This window comes from Nannospalax galili, unplaced genomic scaffold (genome assembly GCF_000622305.1).
Source record: "Nannospalax galili isolate Female #2095 unplaced genomic scaffold, S.galili_v1.0 scaffold79, whole genome shotgun sequence".
NCBI classification, from domain to species: Eukaryota; Metazoa; Chordata; class Mammalia; order Rodentia; family Spalacidae; genus Nannospalax; species Nannospalax galili.
In genome coordinates this window covers 2252357-2259453 of record NW_008343959.1, presented here as the reverse complement: position 1 = coordinate 2259453, position 7097 = coordinate 2252357, and positions in this window count along the sequence as shown.

Genomic DNA, 7097 nt, shown 5'->3' with positions numbered 1-7097 from the left:
AATGTTCAAATCTGCATTGTTTGCTAGGAGTATTATAACAAGAAACCACACACCATGTGGTTTAAATAACAGAAATATATTTCTCATAATTCTTGAGTCTAGTGATCTAAGATCAAGGTAACTTTGGGTTTCATGTAGGAAGGATCACTCCCAGGGCTCCTGACTAGATACTTTCTTAATTTGTATTCATAAATTGCTTTCTCTGTACGCATGTATTCTGTCTCCTTAACCTCCTTCAAAGCCTCTGTTTCACTGTAATTTATCTTTCAAAACATAGACTTATCGTGTTCCTGTCCTGCTTAGGGATGTTACAGGACCACTGCCATCAAATTCTCCTTTTCCTCACATTAAGTAGTTCAGTAATTAACCACGTATTTAACTCCTATTACATTCTTGAGAATGTTTAAATTCAAGAAAGACACTTGCTGGTTTTTTGAGTGCTTTTATATCTTTTATAAGTCATGCTGGAATAGACTTTAGTGCCATAGCATTGAGACATGATCTCTGAGAAGTGACTGAGTTTGAAGATTCTTCATCCTCAGTGAAGTTTTATAAGAGGGTAAAAAACAGGTGAGGTTTCCTTCCTACCATTTACCTTCTACTGTATGATGACTATGTCCTACTTATCTGGATAATTCTGCTTTCCCAGGGTCATGGAATTTTGGTGATCTTATTTTTGGACTTTTATACTAACAGAACTGTGAAAAAATATCTATTTTTGTTTGTATACATATATATGTGTATGGTGGATGTGTGTGTGTGCGCGCGCGTGTGCATGTGGGTGTATGAATGTGTCTTGTCAAAGGACAAGCTTGATTTTCAGTCCTTACCTTCCACCTTGCTTGAGATACGGCCTCTTGTTCGTTGCTGTATGTACCAGAGTAGTTGGACCATGAGATTCCTGGGGAAGATTACTTCTCTCTCCCATCTCACCGAAGGAGCACTGGAGTTACAGATACATGGTCCTGTGTTCTAGGGATATTAACTCAGGTTCCCACTCTTGTGGGACAAGTGTTTTCATCCACTTACCCATCTCCCCAGTATCTTTTATTAGTTATGAATAATCTAGTCTTATGTATTTTTTTACAGATCTACAAAATCAACTGAAACAATAATAAAACTCAACTTGCCTGAGAAGGTATATTGGGGAAATATCCTCTCACTGTGTTTGTTTACATACAGCCTAACACTGATTGTGTTGTGCAGTGGACAAAAGTACAACATTTAAAACCTTATTTAGCTTCAGATTTCCTTAACTGGAGGAGACTGGCTCGGTAACAGAAATGTTTTAGACAAAAGGGAAAATTAACAACATGAAGATGCTGTTTGTCAACCTACAGGCAATATTTATTTAAATCATAAATATTTCCCAAGCAGAAGATCTAAGGATGGAGAAGAAAAGTGGTTAGCAAAGAATCTTTGTGATCATGCATTGGATACAGAGGACATCAAAAGTTTCTCCACAACTAGAGTATTTCAAAGAAATTTTTTTGACTAAATGAAATATCAGAATTGAAAAAAAAAATAAAGTGTTTTGCCAAATTTTAAAACACTAGAAGTCATTTATCTTTCCCCAAAACCAACTCCATGCAGGACAAGCTGGCGTACTATCAATATAGAATCCATACAACCATCCTTTATCATTTCACCATGTCCTTCTAAGGCTTTCATCTAACTGCTGAGGTACAATGTCTCTTCTCAAGTTTAAGCTATCTCCGTAGACTTTCATCCTTAATGCAAGACTTTTTATGTATATTGTTTTTCTCACATCCAGGAATCAACTATCCTCAACACCTTCATTTGGGATTTCTCCTTTACAGATTAAACTGGGGAGTGGAATTAGACTCTATGCATTGCCAATCTCAAAGGCAAGCATGTAAATGATTTTCTGATTATGGGTTTTAAGGAAAATCACTGAAGGGAAAGGCAGATATAATTTAAAGACCGAGCATAGTAAAATTTGAAAATTTCTTAATTCATCACTCACGTAACTTAATGCCTGCTTCCTATAAGAAAAGACAAAAAGATGTATTTCAGCCCCTCCAGATTAAGGTTTTCATTTTGGAGACTGGAAGTTAATTGTGTCCCCAATCCTCAATCTGCTAAACTCATCTGAGGAAAAAAAGAGATCTGATCACATATATAATAATTCAAAAACTGAAATTTAAATTAATAAATACTTAACCTGCAAATTAAAGAGATTGAGAACTCTTTGTATATATATCAGAAATAGTAGAAATGTCAAATTTCCTTCTGTAGCATTTTATTTTTTCAAATCATGCATGCATGTTTCAAGATTTGATTTCTTTGGCCAAGTATGCCTCTGAAGAAAAAGCAGAAAATTAATTGACATAGGGTGGTCTCAAGTGCAGTAAATAAATATGTCATGTATCACTTTTAAGGACTAAGTTTAGTGGTGATATTAATGAATGTTGGGATTTGGTGGATACCTTCTGAAGGGTTACAGGTTCTTGTTTTCTGAAAGAAGGAACAAGAGAGAAGTATGTGGATAGTAACAGAAGCCATGACACTACAAAAAGATAAAAAGTGAAACAGGCCATAGAAACAATACTTTTGCATCTCTCAACTCTCATCAAGGAAACTCTCTCATGTAACAGAGGGCAATAAATCCAGAGCTCAGGGATCACTGCAGAAGAGGGGTGGAAGATTACAAGAGCCAGGAGAGGAGGTGCATGACCTGCTCGTATGAACTTACATCAGTGGTGACAGCATTCACAAGACCCACACAAACTCAAACAGACAAAAACCTAGCATAAAACTATGGAAATGCGCAGCAGGCCCCAATCGTAGCCAAAGAACTATTGGGCAGCTGATTACTACTAGGTGAGGAAGAGCTGATTTTAAGGGAGTGACACTAGATAGACTTACAAGACCCCAGTGGATGAACTTGCATTGAGGGACATCTGGGGACACTAACTTGATCTGATTGAGGCCTTAAGACCTCAATAAATGACAGAATGCATGGAGTCCAGTGGTGGTGGGGGCACAGTTTATGGAAGAGTGAGGATGGGGAAGGGGGTATAAACAGGACTAAGATAATATGCATGAAATACCCAAAAATTTAATTAAAAATGTATAGATTCCCTCTCAGGGATGTGACAGACCAGAGTAAAAAGAGTTCAGTATCCTAAATAGTAAATGCTGTACAATGGGGGGACTTTTATGTCTCATAGTGTAGACTTTTGAGGTCACTTGCAAAGCATGGCCTTTCTGATACATAGCATTTTACTTGTAGATCTACTCAACGTCATGTGTCAAATATCTCATGAGCACTTTCAATCTGCACTCAGGATGGTGATTTAATGTTATAAGAGACACTGACCATTCTCAGACCCTGTGATGTGCCTCTTCCACTATGCCAATGGCTATAGTCAGCTCTAATAGGTCTTGGCAAGAGGTTCCCGTTTCTCCCTCTAAGAACTGGCTGTTCTCACAAGATGATTTCACAGTCTTTGATGTTTTTTGGACCTCTGTCTCTATCCTACTTTTCTGCCTCAATGTAATCAAAGACTTAGCAATTTCTAATAGTTTACAATTCTCCTTTCCTTTTAGATTATCCTATATGAAAACACATTGTGTGTATTTTCTTCAAAAAATGTTCTTAGTCAAAAGAAATTTGACCTAAATTTTCATCTGAACTATTTTGTGTGATTTTTAAAATGGATAATTGAAGGTGTAGATTTTTCTTTCTCTGGAATCAGATACAGGGTCTTGCATATGCTGGTCAGTCACTGCACCACTGTAACCACCAGCACCACTTTAAAAATTATTAACAACTGAAAACATTGTAAGTACTTCTACCCGCAGTTTTTCATTGACAACCAAAGGGAAAACTGAATCTAGTCATTCTCTTGCTGTAAAACTAGTTCCTCTTTTATAAATAACATGGCACAAATTATGTGGGACAGTCCCTCTGAGTGCATTCATCTCTGCCTTTAACTTCATCCATACCTCATTTTGTCTTTAATGAGATTCAAGAATATGGCCTTGAAGAGCTGTGATAACCACTGGATTGTTCCCTCAGCAGCTTATTCACATTTGCCTTTGGAGATAATGAACACGTGATTGTTAAAGAATGATGATCTCTGTATTTATTTATTTCCTCCAAAGTAAATTTTATGGTGTGGAGGAGCGAGCAAATCCTTTCAAAGTCGGCTTGGCAAATTAAATTACACTTGTCCTCTTATACCTTCCTTGATACTTCTAGTCCTTTTTACTTTCTCTTAATGAATGTCTTTATTTGAGCCATGATTTGTCAGCTCAAGTCAGTTTTTCCTAAGGATGTTAATAACCTGAGGGGAATTTGCCTTTAAAGGAAATTCAGAACAGAAACAATAGAAAACCTAACTTGAAACTTAGTATTATTTTTCTTTTGTCTTCTGTGTTGTTTTCTTTTCATTGTTGTGTTTTATAAATCACAACCAAAAAGCCACAAGGAGGGATAGCTGGCAAGTTTCCTTTTAAATGCTGCTATTGAAACTTAATGGAATTAAATGAAGCAAGACAAAAGGAAATTGGATGTTTGGTGAACAGGGATGGAATGCAGGAGAACTATTTTGTTTAGGTCTTTGGCTGTATCCTATGAGGCAGAAGCATGGTGCAGTACAGAAACCCAGGACATAAGCACTGCTAGTACAAAACTCATTTTCATTTTAATTGGGGACAACATACACTGACATGTGGTATTGCATGTACAGATTCATACTGGATGGTTCAAGAAGTTAGATAAAAAGGATGTCTGAATAAGTGCTGATTCAAAAGATTATATATATATATATGCTTGTAAGATTACTTACTAATTTTATCTTTTAATATATACCTTAAAATACACATAAGAAGCTTAAACTTAAACTTTAGATTTTAAAAAAGGACAGCTGTATCTGAAGCAAATCAGACTCGAGCTTCTTAACAACCCACCCTCCCACACACAGTTGCTTATAAGTTTCAAGCAATCATTGAATACTGTTATATCCGGGTAGGCAATAGCCAATATTAGAAAAGCTGAAAGTCCAAATAAAAATGATCTGTGTTTATTGACTAATATTACTAAGCAGTTACATTTTCTTAAAAAAAGAATATACATATATTTGCCTTTAGAATTTTGCTTAGTGTTTCAGAAAATTATCTTCCAATGCGCAAATTTAGGCAAGTCTAGCTGACATTTCGTATTACTATCATAAGGAATATGTAAGAAAATTGTGTATAGCTGATGATGATAAGCCCTTAGAAAGTATTAGGTAACAGCTTTCCATTATAGTAATTACTGAATTTAAGCAATTTTCTATATTGAAAAGATTTACTGAATGCTGTCTTCACTGGGAGCATCTAAAATTTGATGTTACTAATGATTTTCATTTTCTACTGTTACCTACAAAAAAACTTTCAAATTACTTGTTAACATTAATGCAGTTTTTAAGAATTTATTCATACCTCTGTGCAAGTGCAATTCTCAGTGCAATGCCCAGGTGTAACTCTTAATTAAGTTAAACCCATCATGGTAATGTAGTTTGACAGTGAATGGCAAATATCTCCATATAGTATAACTCTACAGAGACAAATACTTAATGACAGCACAGCAAGTGTTCCAGGAAACTCAGAGAAAGTTATTCTCATCCTCAAAACAGAGACAAATAATTCTTCCTGCTTTAAATGTCTTCATATTTGAACATGACCTTTAGAAGTCGAAAAGTTACATTAGGAACCCAGTGAAGCCAATGAGATAAACTAGGACGTGATCACTAAATAAGGGAAAACCTGAAAATAACATGAGTAAAAAGTGCAATCGATTTCGTGAATGAAATGAATCGATTCTAGATTTCATGAATGCTGACTTTGCACGTTTTATTTATAAAATATAATTACCTGCATATAGTATATGTTATTTTGGCATGTATTTCAGTCTTCCATGTGAATCACATTGCACAATTATCTTTGAGGGGAGGTAAAACTGAGTACATGGAGCAGGTTTAGAAATCATGATTCTATTTCTGACAGTGTGAAACATGATTGATTAAGGAATTATTGAATTACTGTGTCCTGGGAGACAGTAGTCAATATTAGGAAATGTGAAAAGTAAAAAATAATCAGTGTTTGTTGGCTAACCCTTTCTAAGCACTAACATTTTCTTATAGAAATAAGCATTTGTAACTATAACTAAAATAGTCCACTAGGTTTGAAAATAAAATCTTCATTTATGTCATAAGACTTTTCCTTTATTGATTCATGTTGTTATAAAATGATGGGACAATCTTGTGGTCAACCATATTTCACTCAATATATGGATGCAAATTGTTTGAAAAATGTATCTACTTTTAGTTGGTAGCAGATTAGTTGAGAACATACCTTTCATCATACTGAAAATATTAGAATAATAGTGGAAAACATTCTAAGAATCAGAGGTCAGAAATATTGTCTCATATGAAAGGACATAGCCATGGCATTCTGAACTCTGTAGACAAGCCCTGTACAAGATTAAGGCAATAAACATTCCAGCATAGTTTGAGGAGGGGCCCATGAGGCACTATCCTTAGTTGAGAGCTATTGGAAACTGATAGCTGTTGGTAGAGGAAAAGTCAGTTCTCTTCACTGAGGTATACGTTGGTAGGATACCAAACCTACAGTGGATTGCCCTACACTCATACACATATGGGTGGCTCTTACTGAACTCGGTCATAAAGAGAGGAATAAAAAGGGCGTATGAATTTGACATAGTTGAGAAGAGACATGGAGGATTCTCAGAAAAGTGTGTGGGGGCCAGATAAGATCAAAATACATTGTATATATGGTAGGAAAATTTCAACATATTGGTAAATAAAATAAAAATATAAAACTTTTAATTGGTAACTTGTAAAGAAAGTACATATAGAAATTATGACTTGAAACTGACTGCCATAGCCTATAATACCAGAACTTGGGAATGCGAGCCAAGAAGAACACATAAAGCTAGAAATTCCTAAACTGCCTAGGCAGCATTGTGAGACTATCTATCTATCTATCTATCATCTATCTATCTATCTATCTATCTATCTATCTATCTATCTATCTATCATCTATCATCTATCTATACCTATATCTAT